General features: G+C 43.8%; 1 pseudogene; it reads right to left on the bottom strand.

The window, feature by feature from the left end:
* Nucleotides 1-17229, bottom strand: part of LOC136831120 (chondroitin sulfate glucuronyltransferase-like) — a 106630-nt pseudogene extending 89401 nt beyond the window's left edge.
* Nucleotides 17230-26062: the final 8833 nt, after the last annotated feature.

A 26062-nucleotide genomic window follows, 5' to 3' on the forward strand; every position in this document is an offset into this window, starting at 1 on the left:
GGGCTGGACCAATTCCCCTGACTTCGTGAGCTCTCAAACGGAATGTACCAGTGTCATCTTTGCCAGCTGTAGAGTACGCTCTCCTGATCATCTCACGAAGCCATAAAGATGTCAAGTCCTCTTAAGATAGTACCACAGCACTCTAACAGGACACAGTAGCATCTTGTCTGGATCATTACTAACAAAGTACCCTAGGGAGGAGATCCTGAAAGACTCGAACCTGGGATCAGGGACTGACGGGTTCTGAGTCTTTGCTAGGAAATCTGGGAAGAAGTTGAGTGTAACTGATCCCCATCCCCTCGAGTGTTTAACATCAAAGGAAAGTCCATGAAATTTGCCTAATCTCTTTGCCAATGCCAGGGCGAGCAAAAGGATGGCCTTGAGGGTCAGATCCCTGTCTGACGACTCTCGTATAGGCTCATATGTTGCACAAGTCAGGCTCCTCAAAACGAGTCATGTCCCACTCAGGGGGCCTGAGGTCCCTGGGAGGGCAAGACCTTTCGAAGCTTCTCATCAGCAGTGAAATCCCCAGTGAGGAGGAGATATGTACTCCCTTCAGGTACAAGTCCAGGCCCAGGGCAGCCCTATAGCCACTCACAGCTGAGACAAAAAGAAGCTTCTCTTGGCGAAGAAAGATTAGGAAGTCTGCAACCTGCTGAATAGTAGCTCCGACCGAAGAGAGACCCCGTCTACAGCACCAACTACAGAAAACTGCCCATTTTCCCTGGTATACTCTTGCAGAGGACTGACTGAGGTATCCAGCCATCTCCGTTGCTGCACTGCAAGAAAAGCTTCTCGCTCGCAAGAGATGCTGGATAGTATCTAGCCGTGAAGACATAAGGACTGCACAGACTGATGGAACCGTTCTACTTGTGGTTGACACAGAAGGTTGTGCAGGGGGGGGGGGGATCTCTCTTGGTGCCTTGGAGAGTAGAGCTAGCAGGTTGGGATACCAAATGGCATGTGGCCATTCTGAGATTCGGGGTGATCAACACCCCGTTGATCACCTTCCGACATACACAAAACGGAGGGAAGGCATAGCGCTGAGGTTGTTCCATGGGTGTTGAAACGCGTCCTTTGCAGCAGGTCATGGGTCTGGTACGATGGAGCAAAAGACTTGAAGCTCCCTGCTGTGCCAGGTGGCAAACAGGTCAATGGATGGAAGTCCCCACGACTCGAACAGCCTTTCTGTAATGTCCGTGTGAAGGGACCATTCTGTCCCTATCACTTGATCCTGATGGCTGACAGCTCTACCGAGTGACCTACTGCCCACTTGTGCACCTGCATTGTCAACTGATGAAACAGAAGAGACATGAGGCTCCCTTGCTTGTTGACATATGCCACTACTGTGGTGTCATTGCTCATCAACAGTACAGTGTCCCATCACCTGATCCTGGAACTCTTGGAGGGCCAGGGAGGCTGCCTTGAGTTCTAGTATACTGATGTGAAGGTGCTTGTTGTCTTGGTTCCACACATCTGAAACCAGCAACTCCTCCAGGTGTGCGTCACATCCCTCGGTCAATGCTTCTTAGAACAGAAGCATGTCGGGAGGGGGACTATGCAGGGATACTCCTATTATGAGGTTCCTGTCATCCATCCACCATCCTAGGTCCTGTCTCACTTCCTCCGAGAGAGGAATGGGAAAGGACTGGGGGCCTCGAGCCTGGGACCAGAAGTCCTTCATTCTCCACTGGAGAGAATGAAGGTGAAGGCGCCCATGAGGGACCAGCTTCTCCAATGACGACAGGTGACCGAGGACAACTTGCCACTGTCGAGCTGGCTGCTCCCATCGAGACAGAAACAGCTGTGCTGCCTTCTGAACCTGCTGATACGAGAGTCTGAGGGGAAGACTCTTGCTGCTACTGTATCTATCAGTATGCCCAGATTTTTTATACTCTGCTTGGGGATGAGGTCGGACTTCTTGAAGTTTACCACAACTCCTTGCCTGCGAGGAGGGTCGAATCACAGTGGCCTTTGCCACTGCCTGGTGGACAAGGCAGTCATTGTCTTCAGCATGCCTCTTGTCTACCGTAGCATCTACCAGATCTCTGGGGGAGAGAGAGGCAGAACCCAGCAATGGTCCATTCCTGAGGGTCAGAGTCAACTCGAGTTCTACAGACCTGGAGATTCGATTCAGGACAGCGTCCCTTCTCTTCAGCAGCAGGTTTGCCCATGGGTTTGCCGTCTGGTGGGCCAGGTAGGGAGATAGCCCTACCTCCAGACTGGCACAGTTTCACAAATACAGAGTCCTCTCCAGGGGTGATTGAACCTGAGGAGGCGGCAACCTTGGAAACTGTGAAGGACCACAGATCCAACCAGGAGACTATCTGGAGAGCTGCCACGGTGGTAGCTTCCAGGTTCACTGCCTCTTGCTGCGAGAGAGAAATCCCTTCCGCAGTAAGCTGCTGCAGTAAAAGACCTAGGCCTACATGAACCAGGTCCAGGTTGACCTGGTTAGTTGGCAATGACCCCTCCAAGGGCGTGTAGCAATGCTTTTGCTGGGGCAGAGGAGGGGGAAGTAGCTTCTCTGAATGGTTCGAACAAAGCGAATTATCCTGCCCAGAGACCAGATTATTCACCTGTTCCAGTAACCCTTCAGAAAATGCGGACCATGGCAGCCCCACCAAAGCTTTGGGTTCCTTCTTAGGACCCCAGAAAGATTCAAGGCTCAAAGGACGGTCCGCAGAAGAGGCCATGGTCCCCTCCCGAGATTGCTGTGCTGACGAATCAACGTAATAATCTCCGAAAAGGTCCTTTGTATCTCGGGGGTGTCTGAATCCTGGGGAAGAGGGTCCTCGAGCCCTTCCAGGGCGCAGACCTCCTGATCAACTCTCCCTGCAGGAGGGAGAACCTTGGCAGACCCCTTGGATCCTTCCTCAACCACTTGGGCATACGACCAAGTTGGTCCAAGAACCAGACCCGGGGCGTAGGCCCTCGTGGTAGAACTCTTATGAGAAGAAGCATTCTCATTGGAGTCCCTCCTAACCGACTCATGCCTCCTGGTGTAACCCCAGGAAGTTGAGGGGATAGGTGAGGGGAATCAACCACTCCTTCCTGTCCTACTGGAAGAACCTGCAGGAGAGGAAGGCCCTGGGCGGTCGCCAACCTGTGGTGGTGATAGCAGCATGGGTCTAGGAGAGCGCCTATACCGTGGTGAGGTGCTGTGCCAAGGAGAGTGTAGAGGTTCAAGCGAGCGTACCCGAATGTTCTCCTCCGGTTAGCGGGTTCAATCACAAGAACATGAACAAGGGATGGCCGAGTCGAGTGATCGGGCATCGCCTGGTGTGAACTTGACATGCTCCAGCCTTCTTCAAGGCTGAAGCCTCCTGCCATGAAGAAGAGTACACAGGCGACCTCCTCACTGCATCTCCAGGTGCTCGGACCCTTGAGTCTGAAGCACTTGGATGGGAACCTGTCTGAGCACTGTACTCGAAGAAGTACTGGCAGGCAATGACGAAGTACCAGCAGGGTTTGTCATTTTCTCTCGTCCTGTGCCTAAACCAGACCAAGGAGTGGACTCTCCAGTGCTGGTTTGGGGTACTCGAGGTTCCAGGGAAACTCGAGTACTTGAAGTGACTCAACCTTGTCAAGCACTCGAAGCTCCTGAATCTCATACAGAATGATCAACAGAAGGAATGAGAAACGAGGGAAAAGGGTTGGCAACCAAAGGCGTAGTCGGCAGCGTGTAACCCTTGGAGGACACTTTGGAAGCTTTCTTCTTGTACTGTCTCCTACCAGTAAACTTTGCCCACTGCACAGGCGACCAGGAGCAACACTCAATACAAGTTGATTCAGGATTACAATCATGCCCCCTGCAACTAGTGCAGAGGACACGAGGGTCAACGTCAACGGGCAAGCGGAATTGAGTGCAACCCTTGCCGTCAACACCAGGACACACACGCTGGGTGATGGCCTTCCATACAGGTTTAGATGATTCGTGGGTTTGCATAAAATTATCAAACACACAAGCAGATGATAATGAAAAGAAAACAAGAAAGATCCCACCAGGAAAAAAGTGAAACGGTGATCAGGGCAGAGAGTCAGGAAACACATCTGCATTGTACAACGGCTGAAAGCAAACTGGAATGTTTACATCCGGGCAGGCAGGACAGTTAACTGCCTAACCACCTTGATCGAAAGTTTAACGGCCGTTCCAGCTTCGCTGAAAGTAATTCCTTATGTAGAGGACTGATGGTTTGTATATTGTGTAGGAACAATAAGCAATGTCACAAATCTGGGAAGGGCTTTCACTTCTAATCTTTTCTCTAAGCAATGAAAGAAAAGAGAGAGGCTGCCACTAGAACAAAGCCCACATACAAGAAAGAGCTTGAAGCTCACTAACACACTTTGCAGCGGCAAGAGCTAAAAGAAGGTGTCTTGAAAGTTCTTATCAAAAGGGTCAAATTGAGGTTATGTTAAAATCTGGAGGACTACATCTAAATTTTATCATAAACCATGAAAGGAAGATTGAAATTTTCAACACAAAAGATAGAAAACATCTTCAAACTTTAAACAGTGATCGATATTCCAGTCTGCATGATACAGAATTGAATGCAATGTAAAGTGGTATCCTTTGATTGCTGAGACAGCAAACTGCTTTGCGTACCCGAGATACTGGCAGGAATTAAATCGGGCTATCTAGTGGACAGGTGCTGGATATCACTCTGGACAAGCATCAAGATCAATAAACTGACTACTGTTATTGATACACAAGTCAAACAGTGGAGGGCCTTCTAAACTTAAGGATTGCTGGAAATGCCCTTAGCTCGTAACAGACAATGACGATCCCCATGCGGTCAAATGAAGCATGTGGAGGTTTGATGGAATCTTCTCAAATAATAAGAATGTCTGAAGATGTCTTTCCTGAATGGAAGAGATGAGGAACATCCACCACCAGGAAAGGAAGTTGGAGGAACTATTCCCTTTGGGGTCACCAACGAGCAATCAAAATCATCTGTGTTCTGCAAAGCTAATAACTTGTTGAGTATTTCCTTAAAAAAGCAAACAAAGGAAAAGCATAATGGTCTAGATTTAACCATTCTCAAAGAAAGTATCAACTACCAATGCCTGAGGATTCTGGCATGGAGGGCAGTATGCTAGGAGAGTAGTTTTGGGCAGTGGTGAACAGACTGGTGTTTGGGTCTCCCCAGAAGTTCCAAAACTGGCAAACCTGAGGAACAGGAGACTATCTGACTGAAGACTTTGCCCTTTCAGCTGAGCTGGTCTTCAATAACAATGTTTTTCCCTAGGACAAAACGAGGTAAAGGAATGATGTTGCTGGGCTCTTTCCAAAGGAGAAGGAAGTTTCTTTGCTAGCCTGACCAAATCTCTTGTCGTCTTATGTAAGAATCGAGAGGTTGTTTGTCAGAAAAGACTAGAGTCATATTGTCTCTGACTAGATGTTCTGCTTGTGTAAGACCATTCCAAATTGCCAAAAGCTGTAGGTTGTTTACCTTCCATGTCCCTGACATCAAATGTTCCTCAGAATGGCCCTTAATCTTCCTCTGAGACATCTGAGGACAGTAAAGGTTCTTGAGGGCTACAGGCCAACCCATTAAAGTTCTCAAAAGTGGTAGAAAACTGTCTATCTATCTCTGTTGGAAAAACAGCTAAAAATAGAGCGCTAATCTTCATTTCCAGATAAATAATTGACTGGATCGGAAAAGCATAGATTAGTAAATATTGAACAAAATGCCCAGCTCTGAGGTTAGACATAAAACATCATTCTTCACCCTCATCTTTGTCAGAAACAAATTGGTGAGAACAAACCAGTCGTCCAATAAAATGAGAGAACTACTCCGATATCAAGCAGATGAATCCAACCTCCTAAAAACTCCAACACACAGGCGAATACTTCTCTTAGACTGAAGGTGTACCGGGATGTGGAAGTACGTGTCCTACATGTCGACAGAAAATATCCTTTGCCATTCTGAAAGGCAGCCACGACCACACTGACTGGCTCATCGAAAAGGGAGTAATATGAATAAATTGGCTGAGACTTGAAATGCCCATGGTTTGATGACCTAGTTGCATAACAACTATCCAATTTACCCCTCCCAATTCTGAACTTCTCTGTGTGAAGAGTGTGGGGAAAAGGACAGAAATTGATAGGGGTAAAAAGGTACAAAGTATCCTTCCCTGAGAACCATCACTACCAAAGGTTCTTCCTGACGCTTTGCCAGACACTTCTGAAATTCTGCACACAGCCTTCTGAAGAACCACACAGCCTACTTGAACTGGGAGTTCAAAACATCAGTTATGGTTACACGTGTGGTTTTCCACTTAGAATGCGACCCAGAGCACTACTGAAGCAGAACTCGAGAGTGGTTTGGGGAGGACACTAGAAGGAAGACTTCAAAGGTCGTGCTAAGAAGTTTCTAATCTTCCGATTCGAGACATCTTACATGACGGCCCTAAACACTTAGGGGTTAAGGAGACAATGATGGGACACTATCAAAATCAGCTACTAATGGTTCAGCAGGGCTACTTTATATGATCTGTACACAACTGTTTCCGTTACTTTACTACAACTGAGTTGTAAGAGGAACAAGAGATTCCTCTGCCTCTTCAGGCCTAAGTTTTATAACTATTATTATCATCACATTCTCTCTTATATGTACAGTGGACCCCCAACGGATCGCGGTTCAGAGTTCGCGTCTTCAGTTAGTCACAGGTTTTTCTGTGGAACTTATCTCCAAATGCATCGTGGAAAATTCCCTAATTTGCAGCTTTTTCTAGAGCAATATTCACTAATTACTGTATTTCACTTTATTTTCATGACTAAATACATTTTTTATAAAAAAAAAAAATTATTTACTAATTTTCAAATATTAATATCAATGTTAACACTGCCAAATATCAGTAAAATGTTTAAGTAAAATCCCTCAACATTGATCTAATGTATTACCATCGTAATATGTATAAAAAAACCATCCCAACATTTGTAATTGTTTTACTGATGTAAACACAACCTGGTTCACACTCTCTCTCTCTCTCTCTATCTCTCAGAGGTGCCTCACACTGAGGGACCCGGGGCAACCCGAACGAACTGTAAGGTCTGTAAGGTAAGGTCTCTCTCCCTCTCTTTCCCCCATGACGACATGCTATTGACTGGAAGGGATGGAAGTAGCCAATCACACAGCTTTCTTTGTTGCTTATTGGCTTGTAGCTCAGATGCTTTGTGTATGTACTATCACTAGTGTTTGAGCGTATTTCTGTTCTCTCTCACTCTCTCACTGAGATAAGAGAGAGATTTTTTATGCATACGTAACATGATATTTTCATAATAAAATAAATTTTTGAACATACTTACCTGGTAGTTATATATATAGCTTAAGTCCCTGACGTCACGGCAGAATTTCAAAAACTCGAAGCAATCGCCGATCGGTAGTCAGGTGAACCACCTGTGCGCCTCTACCCAGGTACCTGGAACCATTCCAACTATTCCTCAGATCTTCCATGCCCCTAGTCTCTAGAGGGGAGGAGGGTGGGAATTTAATTATATAAACTACCAGGTAAGTATGTTCAAAAATTTATTTTATTATGAAAATATCATTTTTAAACATCTAACTTACCTGGTAGCTATATATATAGCTGATTGACACCTTTGGTGGAGGGTCAGAGACAGCCAACATCGTTGGAATTTGCTTAAGGGTTAATAAACCAACTTAAGGTCCTTACCTGGATTAAGGAAGCTGACTTCAATGAACTCCCTCATTTTGTCTGCTTTCCTTAAGAGGTCCAGCGATCCACTCAGGGGGCTGAAGACCTCTAGGAGCTGCCAACCGGTGTACCAACCTCTATGTGACAGACAACCTATAATACCCTTGTTCCGGGCGCCACCAAGGAACAAAAATGATCATTTGACTAAAATTAATGATTGTGGAAGACTGCATTCAATCTTCACAAACAACCATAAAATTTCAACCATTCCAAGGTAAGAACAAAGGGTATTGTTTTATGGAATTGGATTAAGGAAGCTGAGTCCAATGAACTCCGCCTCATTATGTCTGTATTCCTTAAGAGGTCCAGCGATCCACTCAGGGGGCTGAAGACCTCTAGGAGCTGCCAACCGGTGCACCAACCTCTATGTGACAGACAACCTATAATACCCTTGTTCCGGGCGTTACCAAGGAACAAAATGATCATCTGACTAAAATCAATGATTGTGGAAGACTGCATTCAATCTTCACAAACAACCATCAAATTTCAACCATTCCAAGGCAAGAACAAAGAGTATTATTTTATAGGATTGGGTTAAGGAAGCTGACTTCAATAAACTCCCTCTCATTATGTCTGCATTCCTTAAGAGATCCAGCGATCCACCCAGGGGGCTGAAAATCTCTAGGGGCTGTCAACCGGTGTATAACCTCTATGTGACTAGACCTCCTCTCAATACCCTTGTTCCGGGCTCTACCAAGGAACTTTCATCCCAATGATTGCGGAAGACTGCGTCCAGTCTTCACAAACAACCATAAAAATTCTCAATTCCAAGGTAAGAAAAAGGGTATTGGTTTATGGGATTGTAGGGGTATTCCCCTCTCCCATTACTGAATTAGATGCTATAAACGGGCACAGCGTATAGCAATCTTCGCATAATGTCTTGACTTGTTTTAGATAGTGAGAGGCAAATACTAACTTGCTTCTCCAGAAGGTCGTGTCCAAGATACTCTGCAGGGACCTGTTCTGTTTAAGAGCTACAGAGGTTGCTACTGCCCTGACCTCGTGCGTTTTTACTTTCAGAATCTTGTAGTCTATCTCTCTACATTCCATATTTGCTTCTTTTATCAACTGTCTGATAAAATAAAACAGAGCATTCTTCGACATCTATACAGAGAGCTTTTTGACTGAGCACCAAAGCCCTTCTGTATTCCTTCTAAAGTCCTTTGTCCTATCCAGGTAGAGCCTTAGAGCCCTTACCGGGAATAGGACTCTCTCTCCTCCCCTGTTATGTCCGTTAGGTTCGGAATCTCGAACGTTCTGGGCTAGGGTTGTGATGAGTATTCATTTTTTGCAAGGAAGCCTAGTTGCAGTGAGCAGATTGCCTTGCCTTGTATAAAATCTATATTCTTGCTGAGAGCATGTATCTCACTAACTCTTTTTCGCTGTACAAACTGACCAAGAAAAGAGTTTTCATGGTGAGGTCCTTTAAAGATGCCCTCTGCAAGGGATCGAACCTACTCCCCATGAGGAACCTCAGGACCACGTCTAGGTTCCATGCTGGTGAGTTCTCTATATACAAATTTGGGTTACAGAAATATTGGAAGAGGACACATGGTTGTCCTTGCACCATCCTCTAAATACCTCCCACTTGGATTGGTATACCTTAAAGGTGGATAACTTCCCTAATTTGCGATAGCGCCAACTGCCTCCTTCGAAAAACTTCTGGCTCTTGTGAGTTTTCCGATAGTCCGAAAGCAGTTACTAGTAGCGCTTGTAGGTTTTGGTAATATCTTTCCAAGTGAGGTTGTTTGAGTAGATCTACTCTCTGAGGTAGGCTACTCGGAATGTCCACCATCCAATCCAGTACTTCTGGGAACCAATCTCTTGTCGTTTAGTAAGGGGCCACAAGGGTCATTCTGGTCCTCTCATGTGACACAAATTTTTTCAGTACCCTGTGTATTATCTTGAAATAGGGAAATGCATACACGTCCAAGTTGGACCAGTCCACCAGGAACGCGTCTATGTATATAGCCCCGGGATCTGGTACTGGAGAGCAGTAAGTGTCCAACCTCTTCGTTTGCGCTGTGGCGAAGAGATCTATGCAAGGACGTCCCCAAAGTCCTGATGTAGCGTTCATTCTTTTGAGAGGACTTTATTTCCTGCTCAGAATGTCCGCCCTCACATTTTTTCTCCCCTTGGATAAAATGGGTTACTAGTTTTACATTCTCCTCCTTTGCCCAAAGAAGAGATTCTCTTATTGTCTCGTATAGAGACCTGGAGTGAGTGCCCCCTTGTTTGCTGATGTAGGCCAACGCTGCCGTGTTGTCGGTGTTGACCTGCACCTCTTTGTTCCCCACTGTGTTCGAACTCCCTGAGAGCTAGAAGGATTGCAGTTAATTCCTTCTAATTGATGTTTAACTCCTCCTGCTCTCTGTTCCAGGAGCCCGAGACTTTTTATTTCCCTCGTGTTGCTCCCCATACTGAGTCCGACGCGTCGGATAACAACACTAGGTCTGGGTTCCTCTAATATAGAGAAGGGACCTCCTGGAGCTTGACGGGGACGTTCCACCACTACAAATACGTTCTTATTGGTTCCGAAATGGGGATGCACTTGGTCTCCAGTTCTATTTCCTTGTCCCAGTTCCGATTTAGATGAAACTGTAACGGGCATAGAATTAACCTCTCAAAGGAGACAAACCGTTCCAGCGAGGAAAGGGTTCCCAGCAGACTCATCCATTCCTTTGCCAAGCATGACTGTCTCTTTATAAAGTTCTGAAATTTTCTTGAGGCTTGTCCTGTCTTTGCAATAAACGGAAAAGCCCGAAAATCCTGACTCTGAATCTTCATCCTAAGGCATAGAACCTCTTGGGATGGGAACGGCTGAGATTTCTATCTGTTTATCAGTAGACCTAATTCTTTGTTAGACGCTTGATGCCAGTGCATCTTGCGTCCTGAGCTAACTCCACGTCTTGGCTTCCAATATCTTGAAGCCTGACGCCCTGACGTCCAATGCCTTGACGCTTGACGTCTTGGGTTCATTGACGCTTGTCATCATGGTATTTCACTCCTAGATGCTTGACGCCACTGCATCCAGCGTCTAGAGTTTCATTCACTACGTTCAGCGTCTTAAACTTCTGGACGTCTAGAAGCTTTAGTTGGACGTCTATTATCCTTCTTCTGTTTTCCTGGTTGTCACGCTTGCAGCTGGGAAGACAAAGTCTGCTGCATATTTTATAGTAAAGCTATATGCGGGGCTTCCTGCTGTTGGGGACAGGCTGGGGAAGCCTCAACTACGGCAATTATTTCCTTCTCATCGTCAATAATGGACCGTGGAGGGGTTCCGCAGACGAGTACCAATCCGAAGGAGGAAGAGGAGGATGTACGGAAGGCAGCACAGTGTCCGCCACGCTCTTGCAGCCCGGTATCCTGACTGAATAGAACTGTCTATGTTTGTTCTTAGTAGGAGAGCTACCCTTGGGGCTGGAAGGGAAGAGCTCCGGCTGCTGCTGTGGCTACAATCTGTAGTCTATGAAGTGTTATCATAACGTCCCTCAATATTGGGTAACTTGCTCTTGAGAGGTCTCGGCTCCAGAGCCAGACGTCAACCTTGTCTGTTTAGGCCGAAAGAGAGAGACCAAAACTATAAAACCTTTCCCGTGGACGAACTTCAGAAAATTCTTGGAGATCGGGTGCATGGGGACGTGAAAATACGCATCCTGGAGGTCCAGTGAGGCCATCCAGTCATGCTGTCTGACCGCTGCTAGAACCGATTTTGTCGTTTCTATAGCGACCTTTGTTTATTGCACAAAAAAAAAAATTGAGTGCAATCCCGTCTAGCACCGGTCTCTAACCCCCAAGTATTTGGGGATCAGGAATAACCGAATGTAGAATCCTGGGGAATTCGGATCCTGAACTCTCTGTCTGGTCTCCTTTTGCAACATCATAGACACTTGTTGCTGTAGAACCTTTGCCTTGGTTCTGTCGTTGCATTTGGCAGAAAGGTCGAATTGTCTTGTTACTAGAGGGGGGCCTACTCAGGCTGGACAGTCCGGCTCCTACCGCAGTCTGCAGGAGAAGAAAGGCAGGTCCTTCTTCTTCCCTGTGTAGAGCCTCTTCGCGTTGTCATTCATCTACCCGCCCTAGAGGAACCTCTATCAGAGGGCCGACCATGAAAGAGCTGAAATACCTGAAACACAGGAACCTCAGCCTTACTCTTTTTAGCGATGAAAGTCGTAGGTAGGACTTTTCTTGCTGTTTTAGATCTTAAATCTTACGTGGTTTTCTGGGCCAAAGATGAAAAGGCCTCTATACCAAACCTTGAGAGAAGGGGGTGAGAGGAAAAAAGAGGTATAAATCAATTCTGATTTTGATTGGACGTGACCCCATTAGCCAGGAAAGAGCAAAGATGGGCCCTTTTCTTCAGGAGTCCCGCTGAGAAAGGTGCAGTTGATTCGTTGGAACTATCTCCGAGTCCTTTATCCATACACGACATCAGATATATGAGGAAAAACAAAGGCTGTCTTTCATTGTTTCTCCTTCGAAAGTATCCATTCTTCGTAAATGCTGCCCTCTTAGACGCCTTTCACAAGAGTAAATTCTGAAGGCGGGAACGAGGAGCAGTCAGGATAAATTTCTCTGGGAAAAATTTCCGAAAATATCTTCATAAGCCTTTTCAAGTCTGATAAAAGCTGATGGCCTTTTATATTGTCTTCGTCAGAAATCTCTACAATAGGATTCACAGAATGTGAGATATTATCATTCTCTTCTTCCGATTTAAGAAGACGGAAGTAGAGACGTCTTTCAAAATATCATCTTGACGCCTGGCGTCCTGGCGTCCAGTCTCTTGACGCCTGGCGTGTTGGCGTCCATTTTCTTGAAGCTTAATGTCTTGGCGTCCAGCTTCATGACGCCTGACGTCCTGGCGTCTAACTTCTCGACACTTGACGTCCAGGCGTCCAGCTTCTCTACGTCTGACATCCTGGCGTCCAGCTTCTCGACGCTCGACGTCCTGGCGTCCAGCTTCTCGACGCCCGACGTCCTGGCGTCCATACTTCTAACTTTCGCTGTCCCGTCAAACCTAGAGGTTACTTGAGAACTGGCCGCCTGTGCGACATCGGTCAAAAGCTTCCTCCGGTTGACGTACAGCAACCAATGGACGAAAAAACACTTTAACCTCGCCTTTCCTATGGCGGTGAGCGTCCTGGGAAACGTCAACAGGTACGCTCGAGGGGACGACTGCTCGGTAGCTAAAGCCTCTTGCCTCCCTTCATCTGTCGACTTTCCTTCTCACAGGGGTTGGTGAGCTTGGAAGAGGTCTAGGACTAGGAGCACAACAGGACCGAGCGGTCGCACCCTCCACTGCACTTGCACTAACAACATATTAACACTTTTATTTTTTAGATCTCTTATTATCGATCACATATTATCCCTGTCTTCTGAGAGGGATTTTACCTGTTGGGCCAGTGTCTGAATGGCAGCCAACAAATCATTAAGTATTGGGTCCTTACCTGTTTCAGTAGGGGGTTCAGAGACTACCACTACAGGAGAAGGATCAATAGGATAGTTATCAAGGGGAAAAGAATTAACTATTCCCTGGTTATAACAAGAAGAGTGAGAAACAGTACTCTTGGCTCTTCTGAGCCGGTCTTTCATTCCCGTTCTTCAGACATACTAAGTGGGGATCCAAGGAGACTTTAGCAAGCCGCTTGCATCTCCACACATACATTTTCACACTCGATGAAGTCAGATATGTTATAAGAAAATCCAAAAGCGAACAAGCGAAAGCCAAGCCAAAGTGTACTTCACCAAAATAAGTTGCGAAAAAACACAGGCTACGAGCGAAATTCCATCGATGTTACCGACACAGCGGCAGGGAAGATCTGAGGAATAGTTGGAATGGTTCCAGGTACCTGGGTAGAGGGCGCACAGGTGGTTCACCTGACTACCGATCGGCGATTGCCGCGAGTTTTTGAAATTCTGCCGTGACGTCAGGGACTTAAGCTATATATATAACTACCAGGTAAGTTAGATGTTTAAAAAATAAGGTTTCCTAACCTATATTCATATGATTTTAGTAAGTAAAAACTGTAGTATTAAGTTATCATATGCATATTGTTTCTTACCAACAGAATCAACAAAACATTAATAAAGAAGTTATTTACCATATTTATATTTATCAAAATATGTATTATACAATCAGCCATTTACTACGATCGAATGTTTCGTCTGCTGCTGAAAACTTCCATAGGTTTACAATGATTGCAACACATTCATTTGTAAACATTGTTTCTTACTGGCAGAATCAACAAAAACATTAATAAAGATGTTACCCTACGGTAATATATGTTATATATATCCAATATATGTTATAAAGTCTATGCAATCAAGCTCTGGATTTTACATCGTTTCATCACTGCAGCTGAAAGCTGCCTCTGGCTTGATATGAATAAAATTAGGTGGCAGCACCATCAAGTTTTAGTAAAAAGTCAGATGACGTTGATGTACAGTTCTTTAGCATATTCTATAACTTGAAGTTTGTTGAATAGTGTAACTTTGAACTTTGCTTCCCAATCCATATTTTCAGGGTAAAATCCAATAAATAAAAATTTTTTCCTAAAACTGAACAAAGCCATGTTATTATTCTTAAAAGAGAATGCTAGCATGAGTTACGAAGTATCAACTCAACGAAGCCTTGTTATTATGCCTAAAGAGAATGGTAGCAGGAATTGTCAACCACCAATTGATCGGAGCCATGTTGTTATCGTAAAGAGAATGTTAGCAGGAATTGCCAACTACAACTGAACGAACCTTGTTATCCGTAAAGCCCTCGAGATAATCACCAATAGGTGGCAGCACATACTGTAAGTCTGTAAATTTGGAATGCGCGATCCGCTGTAGACGATTTATAATATTAACACATTTTAATGAAAATATCAATAATAACAACGTAGATATTGATTATAATACTAGCAGTAGTAATTGCGGTGATGGTAAGTGTGATAATGATAAATAATTATAATAAACTTTGGTTTTAATAGGTTATTAGGATAACACCGAATGTTAGGCTAGGCTACAACATCTATGTGACGTTTCATGTATAATTTCAGCCAAAATATTCTTAAATTTTGAGCCTACATTATGTACATAGGACGCAGGGGATTTTTAGGCCATTTTTTATTAAAAAAGTCACACTTATCATGTGGTGGCAGGTCAGTTTCAATCTTCTAAATAAGACTTAATTTTGGAAGCAGAAACCTATTTCATACAAGAGAAAGGGGTGGCACTCTCTTACACCCTGGTATCAAAAAATCAGCAGCCCAGAAACAGAAGCCTCCTATGGAAGTAACACATTTTCACTGACACTGAGGCAGTGGAAGGTGAATAACTCCTTGCAGGTGGGAGAAAAGCCAACATAAAAAAAAACCTGGAAGGAAAGATAAGCCAGTCTGATCTGCTACTGAGACAGTTGCAATCAGTGAATGATCTGCCTGTCTAGAAGGAGAATACTATGCCAACTGTCAGTACTGAATAGAGGTGAATGAGTGATCTTCAAAGTGGCTAGAATGACCACAATGCTGCCCCAGATACTGGGAATCCAAAGATGGCACAAAAGAGCATTACTCAACCAGTTAAAAAAACCTAAGCTAGAATGCTAGAGGAGGGAAGATTCGCAACAAAGTCTTCACGGAACAAGACAAAAATGCTAATGCCTGAAGAGGAATGAGAGAGGTACCCCTGTGGCCCAACACAACCTGAAGGGCTACCAATGGTCAATGCTTGAAGGAACACACAGAACAATACAAGCCCCTAGTTTTTCAATCTGCACAAGAAACTTTTACTGTCTTACTAGGCATCAAAAATTTATGAGCACCTAAAAGAACATGAGTACAAAATTTGTGATTCACACCAAACTGTTGCTACCTGAACCTCCAGCAAAATCAGACAAATGGAGTGAAAATGAACTGCATATCCAGACCGCCTGGATGACCAAGAAGACAAATGCGAGCACCTGGTGCCAGGAGAGGTTTAACTGGTTGCATAGATGAGAACACCAAAAACATCTAAAGGAACCATGAAAAGATCCTGTGTTATTTAGAGTACACTAAATAGTAAGGCCTTGAGACAAAATGGAATATTATCTAGCAAACAAGTATATCATCACCTAGCATTCCTACCTCCTGCCTACCTGTACTTTGCTTGATTTTGCCATGTGCAGCTTTCACCACCAACCTGTATATGACACAGGCTGGCCAGGGAAAGAAATGACAATTGCAAACCACTTCCTCCAGTGACATAATCTGCTTCCTGTTCACCTCCAACAGAGGGAGTAAGCACAGGATGTGGAACATATGGCTAACAGGGATGGCAGAGGATTAGATGCTGCATGGGGGGAACCCAAAAAAAGAATAACTAAACTGGACCAAGTAAAGCAGCAAGTGTCAAGGAAGTGACCTCCATAAACTTTTCAAGCATAGCTCTAAGACTAGGTACACTGGCTGCTAATTTGCCCAACCCTATCTCCTGAATGATACAGGGAGCTTTGAGAGGAAAAGAAATATTTTTTGAAGGAGAAGAATTACTATGTAAACAGGAAGAGAAATCCACTACTATCTGACATGATAGAGAAAGATGAAAACTAAATCTTCACTTCCCCTTGTGTTTGAAGAACCTTTTTAATTTAAATCTTTTAGATTCTTATCTGCTTCTCTCTTCTTCTTATACTTTAAATAAAAATTCAGTCTCATATGGCCAATCAATACAATGATCAAAGCAACTGTAAAAGAGCAATCCTCGTTCCTACATTGAACACACACGTTGTGACTTTCATGAACTAGTGAGAAAAGCAGGGTATCACACCCCCCTACCTTACAGACTTGATAAGATCTGCCTTTATCCTCTCTGGATAACATCTTAAAATAATGATAAAAACTATCCTCGGGGCTGTGTAAACTCCAGAAAACAATCTAATCCCAGAATGCAGAACGGGGAAAAACATTGTCAATATGTCTCGCAGACTGATGACAGAGAAAAACTGAATGAAAAACAATCACGTTCAGGTCAGATGGTTCTTCAGAAAGGATGGATCAATAGGTAGTGCAACCTAAATGATCCTGTTAATTATTTTTAGTTTTCACGCTCTTATCATCCTCCCACCGACGCAGGGAATACAGCTATCATAATAGATAAGTAGAATTCATTTAAAAAAATATAGTTAAATTTTATAAATTATACTGTTTCTAGTTATATTTACAAAAAATAGACATACCCACACACAAGAAACTAAAAGCAGAACACAAATCATATTTAAAATACATGTAGCACAACAAATGATATAACAGTGCATTAGCTAATCCAGTAAAATAAGACAAGATATTTAACAACTCTAGCATAGTCCTCTTCTAATATAACACAAGTCACACATCAAACTTACTTGGAAGAAATGGGGTGTCTAAACCTTAAAGCTGATCAACAGCTAAAGGTTAAACGATGAATGACAAGAGACAGAAAATGTCATCTGCAGATGATATCCCACATCCCTTTCTGCTCAGGAATTTATAAACTTTCAGATAATCCAAAGGCCACCCGGCATAGTTTCACACATCCCATCCCTGAAAAAAATAATTCAAAGTACCATATGGATTAACTAAATAAATGCGATACTTCAGGAAGACACAAAGTGAGCACTATTGTTCATATAAATTCACTAATTAATTACCTTTAGCCCTGAAGGCCATTTTATCATTCAACTCTTTAGTGTGCTGTACAGTATGTTATCACCTTTCTAACAGGACAGTGTGTAAATAACTGAACAGGTCTGAGCACAATTTTGTGAAAAGTCATTATAATCTGGATTCACGATTTCTTAAAACTGTACTGCCTTCTGTGTATATTTTGAGGAGATAGCATAAAAACATAAATAGCAGTATTTGGCTGACTGTGTTAATCTCCACATAGTATTGTTCTTCATTGGAGGAGATCCTAGACTCTCTCACAGATGCAACTGCTGTTGGCCCAGCGTTCGAAACTCTCGGACCAACCAATGAAGAATTAGAAGAATTTATTTCTGGTGACAAAATTTATTTCTCATCATAATGTGGTTAGGATTCCACAATAAGCTGTAGGTACCGTTGCTAGAAGAGCCACGTGAAATAAATCTAAGGACAAACTTGCCAGCCCTAGGAGAGCTGTTAATCAGCTCAGTGGTCTGCAAAACTATGATATACTTAACTTTTCCTCATAGTATCCAGAATTGTACATTACGCTAAGTATCTGGGAGTAAGTGCTACCTGCACTGATAAAACTACTGTACTGTATACAATTTCTGATTAATCTATTTGATTTTCACCATTCAAGGGTGTTTTCCAATCAAAAACTCATGAAAAATATTTATGTGCTATCAGTATACTATGCTACCCGACCAACAATCCTACTACTAGTGGAAGAGTGCAAAGGTCTCCAAAAATAACCTTGGAACACCAAATATGTTAAGTTTCAGCTCACCAAAAATTTTATCAAATTCACTTTTCTGCTGTAAACCACACTGGCACTGACAAAGACTGAGACAGCAAAAACCTAACACCTAAATTTTAAAAATCAAAACATGACATTTTATTCTAAAATGATGTTTAACACATACTCTACCTGTTAGTTACATATATAGCTTTAGTCTTTGGAGTCACGGCAAAATTTCAAAGCCTCTGCGGGCAAACGCAGTCCGTATCGGGTGATCGCCCTTACCTGCCCTCTGTCGGGTACTAGGAACTATTCAACATGCTTCAGAATAATTTGCCTACCTGTCCCGTGGGGAGGAGGGTGGAGCTTTAACTATATGTAACTAACAGGTAAGTATGTGTTAAACATTATTTTAGAATAAAAATGTCATTTTAACTTCAACCTGTTAGTTACATATAGCTGATTGACACCTTTGATGAGGTGGGGCAATGACAGCTAAAAGAGTTGTTGGAAACATTAAGGTTATTAATGTAGAAAATTTCTTAGTTCCTCACCTGCTAAGGTAGCTGATTCCACAGTTACTGCCTCAGTAACCTGCTATCCTCAGAGCAACCGCTGGGTATAATGACCTGGTCGCAGATTGCTTAAGCTGGGTATCAGTCACCTAGGACATGGCGTGACAATACCACAAGTATGCCCCTGCTCAGGCGCAATTACAAACATCATGAATTACAAAGGGTCACCCAACACCAAAGAAAAATATAACCATAAAAACCAAAACCAACTGTGGGGTAAAACTAACCAACACTTACCCTCACAGACAACCATAAAAACCTTCACACTCCAAAAACAAGTAAGTAAGGTAGGTTAATCCTCCTTTACCCTTTACCATACCGTGCCAGATACAACAAAGGGCCCTAACGTGCTGCACTCGTCAAACACTGTCTGCACTTGGAGAGAGATAATGCAAAGCAAATACAGACTTACACCTCCAGTAGGTTGCTTGCACAATATCTTGAAGGGAGGTTCCTTTATAAGCGAGAGAAGTAGAGATAGCCCTCACTTCATGAGCCTTCACTTTACACATTTTCAAATCATTCTCTGAAATATTGGGTGAGCTTCAGAAATCAGATCTCTAATAAAAAAAGGACATGGCATTCTTGGACATTGGTCTAAGAGGGTTCCTGACCAACACCATAAGGAATCTGAAGGACCCCTAATATCTTTAGTCCTTCGCAAATAATATTTCAAGGCTCTGACTGGGCAGAGGAACCTCTCCTGCTCAATTACCTACCAATTCCGACAGACTCTGGAATCTCAAAAGAGCGAGGCCACAAATGCGAAGGGGTCTCTGTTCTTGGCCATAAAAAACAGTTTGAAAGAACAAATTGCTTTTGAAGCAGAGAATCCTACTCTCTTATCCAAGGCGTGGATCTCACTGATTCTCTTAGCTGTAGCTAACAAAACTAAAAAGAGGTTTTCCTCGTAAGATCTCTTAAAGAAGCAGAATCCATTGGTTCAAATTTCTCAGACATAAGCCACTTCAGGACTACATCAAGATTCCACGAAACAACTTAGCATCTGACCTCTTAGAGTACCGAAGGATTTAATAAGGTCCGTTATATCTTGGTTATTAGAGATATCAAACCTCTGTGACGAAAAAAAGTAGCCAGCATGCTCTGATAACCTTTAAGTGTGGATACAGAAAGGTTCTTATTCCCGAGGAACAAAACAAAATCCAAATCTGCGTCACGAGGTTCTGGAAGAGGAAATGTCATGATCTTTGCACCATGAACGAAAACATATTCACTTGGACTCATAGACCTTGATCGAAGATGGTCTTCTGGCTCTAGCGATGGATTGAGCCGCTTTCTTGAAAATCCTTTGCTTCTGAGTAGGCGTTCGATAGTCTGAGCAGATTAGCCGAAGACTTGACAGGTTTTCGTGAAATCTCCTGAAGTGGGGCTGTCTGAGTAAATCTACTCTGTTTGGAAGGCTCCTCGGGAAGTCGATCAAGAGATCCATGAGAACTGGGAACCAATCCCTGGAAGGCCAGAAGGGGGCTATCAACGTCATCCTGGTGTTGGAGTGGTGCTGAAATTTCCTCAACACCGCACTAACATCTTGAGCGGCGGGAAGGCGTAAAGGTCTAGACCGACCAATTCAGTAGCATTGCGTCCGTCTGGAAGGCTGCTTGGTCCGGGACAGGAGAGCAGAAGATTGGGAGCCTGTTCGACTTGTTCGTCCACAACAGGTCTACCAGAGGTTGACCCCAAAGTCTCCACAGCGACTTGCACACTTCTAGTTGCAAAATCCACTCTGTGGACAGAACCTGGTACTTCCTGCTCAGGAGTCCGCTCTCGTTGAGGGCTCCTGAATGAATCTCGTTAGGAGCAGAATCTTGTGCTTTTCTGCCCACAAAGGAGGTCTCTTGCTACCTCGCTGAGGGAGTAAGAATGAGTGCCCCTGTTTCTTTATATAAGACAACGCTGTGGTGCTGTCTGAATGAACCAGAACTGTTTGTCCCTGTACAAAGGTAGGAAGTGTATCGAGACTCAGGTGGATTGCTTTCAACTCCTTCTTGTTGATGTGCCATTCTTTTCTGTCGCATTCCACAAACCTGAAATTTCTTTTACCCCCAACGTTCGCTCCCCATCCTACTTCTGACGAGTCTGCAAACAGTTAAAAGTTCGGGTTCGAAACGGAAAAAAAAAGAGAGACCTTTCTCTAATTTTCTTGATCTAACCACCACCTTAGATCCTCCTTGATAAGGTCCGAGATTGGAAAGGAGAAGGAGTCTGGAAACGTTTTCCTGTTCCATTGCTCCCTGAGGTAGAATTGAAGGGGCCTCATGTGAAGTCTCCCCAGGAGACAAACTTTCTATTGACGCCAGAGTTCCCAGGAGGCTCATCAAGCCTTTGCGAACAGGTATCCATATCCAGAAAGTTCTGGACTTTTGCGAGACAGTCCGAGATTCTTTGATCTGACAGGAAAAGCCAGAAAGGAACTGTTTCCAGTCTCACTCCTAAATAGATCCTGGATTGTGAGGAGATAGGTGAGACTTCTTCCAATTGATTAAGTCTAGCTTCTGTGTCAAGTCGAGAGTTACTTTCAAATCCTCCAAGCACTGAGACTGAGACTGGGAAGAAGGAGCCAATCGTCTAGATAGAGAGAGATCTTTATTCCTCTGAGATGAAGAGCTTTGGCAACAGTGGACATAACTCTTGTGAATACTTGAGGGCTGTGGACAGACCAAGGCACAGAGTCCTGAACTGATAAGTCTTCTCCTGGAAAAAAACATAAAAAAACCTGGGCCGGGATGGATCGGAATGTGAAAATAAGCGTCCTGCAGATCTATTGAGACCATCCAATCCCCTGACGAAGAGAATTGAGGGCGGATTGCGTCATCTCCATCGAAAACTGGTTTCTCCACGAAAAGGTTGAGAGAACTCACGTCCAGGACTGGTCTCCAGCCGCCTGAGGCCTTTGGAACAAGAAAAGGTGGTTGTAAAAGCCTGGAGAGTTGACTTCTTCCACGATCTCTAAACGCTCCTTTTAAAAGCATGGAGTCTACTTCCGCACTCAGAACCGAGCATTTCTCTAAGTTGCTGGAATATGCTGTCAAAGCTAAAGGTTCTGTTGCAGAGAGGGCCTCTTGAGGAAGGGGATAGAATATCCTTCCTTTAGCACAAGACGTGGTCCACTGGTCACTCGATCTCCTCCCAAATTTGCCAGAACTGCTGAAGTCTGGCTCCTACTAGTGCATGGAGGACATGCAGATCACTTTTTAATTGAGGTTTGATAGCCCTGGAGACAAATCTTGCTTTGCCCCGGAAACTAGATCCTGTACGGGTGAGGGCCTGCCACAAATCAGGCCTATTTTGATTAACTAGAGGGCGAGTTTGCGCTGGCAGAGAAGGTTGAGGAGCTTTTGGTTTCAAGAGGATTGCGCCAAAGGTCCTGTGTGGACTTCTGAGTAAGGGATTTGACACCAGGGACAAGTTCTTGAGGGAAAAGGTACTTCTTATCCAGAGGTGCGAAAAGAAGAGCCGATCTTTGAGTCCTAGAAACTCCACTAGCGACTTAAGAGCACCAAAGTTGTCGCTATCTTAAGAACTCCTAACGTGAAGATGGAGGCTAACTCAGACGCACCGTCCTGAATCCCTTTATCTAAGCAGGACATAACAGAAGAGAAATCATCACCGCCCGGAAAGACCAAAGACTTTACCTTCCTACCCAAAGCGCCAATAGTCAGTCCATAAAACTGATGACTTCCAAAACTCGGAAAACGTTCTTCAAAAAGGTGGTCCAACTCTGAAGGAGAGAAGAAAATCCGAGCCGAGTTCATCGCTAGAACGAGGTAGAATCAACGAGACTGGAGAAGTCTCCTGAGAGGAGGCAGAAGCTCCCAGAGAGAAAACTTCCCCAGTGTCAGCAAGTGTCAAGCCTTCGTCTTAGTAGAAAGCTTGGAAGGAGGGAAGCAGAAAGTGGTTTCCCTGATCACGCTTTGTCTTCCAACCAGGAGTTCATTTTCTTTAATGCCTTCTTAGCTGAAATAAAAGCACTAACTTCATAAAGGAAGAGGTAGGAGGCTTCAGGTCTCTTGCGTACTGAGAGAGGAAGCCGGGCAGGTGCAAAATCCTCAGGAAAATTATCAATAAAGAGATGAGAAACTTCTTATAATCCAGCCCTAGTCTGGTTTTTCTACAGGAAACTCTTCCACAACTTCTTCCTCAGACGAAATAGGAGAAAAACCTTCCGCTTGCACACACATCCTGTGAAGGAGGAGTAGGAGCCTGAATAAGAGCTTGAGGAGGCCTGAGCCTGAGTAGGCGCCACAAGAGGAGCCTGAACTGGCGCCACAAGAGGAGCCTGCGCCACAAGAGGAGCCTGAACTGGCGCCACAAAGGAGCCTGGGATGGCGCCTCACCTGGCGCTACCTGAGGCGCTGGAGCCTGAGAGAGCGCTAAATCTTGAGGGAGCGCCTGAGCCTGACTAGGCAGAGCCTGATCCTGAGCCTGAACCAAAGGAGGATCAAGAGACACAGATCGAGGAGGAGCTTTGTACTGGGCGCTCCGAGGCTCGAGAAAACTAAAGGAGGAGGCATCAAATACACTTCAGAAGGCTTTGCTGGAGAAGAACCAGGCCTTCGAGCCCGCCAGAATGCTTCCAATTTTTCTTGTGCATCGCTCAAGAAAGTCATGAGTAGACGAGGATCCAACTGGGGACGATGATCAGTAGAGCCAGGATCGTGATGAGGAAGAGGCGCAGAAGCCACAATGTTTTACGTGAAACCAAAGGAGAAACACCGACACGCTGGGCAATACCGAATGGGAAGTCTTATACCTCTTGCGCATACATGAGCCTTGCGCCTGGGAAGATTCTTCTGATCGACGAAAATCTCTCCGGACTCTCCCAAAACAACAGGAAGGCTGTGATAATAAATGGCAAGTTCTTCTGAACCGCTGAAGGCGAAGATTCCTGGACCTCTTCAATGGTCTAGACTCGTCGAAATCTCCAGCCTCTGCGGTGAATCACTGGAGCTTGAAGAAAGACACTTCCTGAGTCGCCTTTCCAACGGCGCTCTGAAACAGCCTGAGAAACAACAGGACTGTTCCAAAGGCGGCTGCTCGTGAGCAGACCCCACTCCCTCCCTTTGAACTTTCAGCATGTCTTCTCCCAGGAGCAGGGGAGCTTGACAGAGGCTTAGGTCTAGGAGAACAGTAGGCCGAGCAACCACCTCCTCCACCACACTAACACTTTGCACTGCACTTAAATTATTCACAATATCTTGGAAAGAATCCATACGCTCATGAAGGGATTTCACGTTAACGCCAATATCCTCCATGGCGCCCACAATAAGGTTAAATCTGGCGTCCATCTGGACTTGATACTCAGACACTGTAACGGGTTCAGGGATATCAGAGTCAGGAATAGGAATATTAGTAGCCACGGGGATATTAATAGAAGTTTCCTGCATAGCTAAGGGAGATTCCGTTTTCTGAGAGAGAGAAGAAGAACTTCTAGCTAAAGCTTTCCTGGCTCTATCTTTCTCAAGCTTCTTTACATACTTAGATAGAGCCTTCAATCTTTTCAGTCATACTGACACATTCATCACACTTCCTCTCATATGAACATTCCTGACCTCTACAAGCCACAACAAATTGAATGAGGATCAAGACTAGCCTTGACCAACCTCGTCTTACAGCCTTTGCTGCATACCCTAAAGGTATAAGACCCAGAATCTGACATAATTATCAGAAAACCTGACTAAATAGGTGACAAATAACTGGCAAAGCCGCTAACCAACAAGAGAGTACTTCACCAAGTGAAAACAGCCTCGATGTAGGCAGATACAATGAAATTTCGCTCAAAACCGACAACAATGTATGCGGCGTGACAAAATTATTCTGAAGCATGTTGGAATAGTTCCTAGTACCCGACAGAGGCAGGTAAGGGCGATCACCCGATATTCGGACTGGCGCTGCCAAAAATTTTGAAATTTTGCCGTGACGTCAAAGACTAAAAGCTATATGTAACTAACAGGTAAGTTGTATGTGTTAAATTTTAAATTAATATATAAAAGACTTTTGGCTATCAAAATCAAAGGCAGCACTATATCAATCATCAAGTTTGTCTTGTATGTAATTCCAATAATTAGACCTAAAAGCACACCACAAGTACCTCACCTCTGCAAAAAGAAACAAATAGGTTGTAAAACCAGAATGTAAGTCAGTAATTGTTTGAAAATGCCTTTGTGACTTTATAAATATGAAAAAAGTTATCTGGCAAAACACTTAACTGTCATTATAAAGTATCCAAAACAATTTTGTGCAAATAGAACTAGAGTGGATTTACTGTTTATTTAGCATTAAATTAATCAGAAAAAATGCAAGAAAATTTTTACTAGCACTCTATCGCAGACTCAGAGAGCAAAGTAAGCTAGACCATTTTAAAGATTGCCAGTTCCAGACTTGTACAACCAGTTACCACATCTGTCTCCTGTTACATTAACACTTAGTGCATAGAGGATTTCCAAAGCACAAACATTTCTTAAATTTCACTTTTACAGGTGCAGTCATTTGCCTTACACAGCCTTACAATCTGAATGGAAGCACTGAATCAACACTTTAAAAGTCAGTTTCAACCCATCTATCCAATCACAGTTGACAATGTGGCATATGTGCATCTGTAGCTCGTGGTTGACTGAAAATCAATGTTTCTGATATTGTCAGCTACTTGTGATAAATCTTCAAACTATTTAACAAGTAACATTTTTGAATGTTTAAATATGATTTGTAGTGATTATATACCTATAAATGCACAAGAAAGACAAGCTTGTATCAGACAGTCTACTCATACACAAATGAACAATGGCTTTCAATAACTGTTTTACCTCACTAGTATTACCCTCAGCTACACAAGACCAATACCATAAACTACTAAGATCACAAGATTTCCTTGTCATTCATAGGCCTATGCTACTGATTCGCCAGATATTTAATTTTACTGGCCTTCTTTTAAGCACTTTCATTTTAAACCAGTCGAAATTACTTTCTTATTGTAGCCATTATTTGTGCTTTCTATTTTAGTGTCATTCCAATGCCTTTCGTTTACAAAAATGTCTAGGTTAGCCTTTTATGCTGCATATATATCATCAACACACAAAGTATGACAGGAATTCAATGAGATTTCAAACTTTCGCATGATAATTTACTTAGCGAAATACTCTTAAAATTTCCCAATCTCTGAGCTACTATACCAATTGGTAGTCTCAAGATAAAGATATGTAAATATGCAAAGTATTCTGGAAAGACACCCATAATACCATTGCCATGCATTAACTGAAATTTCCTGCCTTACAGCCAGTGTTGCAGTGGCTGTTCCTTTCACCTACTTCAGACAGCCTCGTAGACAACAATATTTCATGCTGTTTCAAATATCACCC

The sequence above is a fragment of the Macrobrachium rosenbergii genome, chromosome 48 (assembly GCF_040412425.1).
Source record: "Macrobrachium rosenbergii isolate ZJJX-2024 chromosome 48, ASM4041242v1, whole genome shotgun sequence".
Lineage (NCBI taxonomy): Eukaryota > Metazoa > Arthropoda > Malacostraca > Decapoda > Palaemonidae > Macrobrachium > Macrobrachium rosenbergii.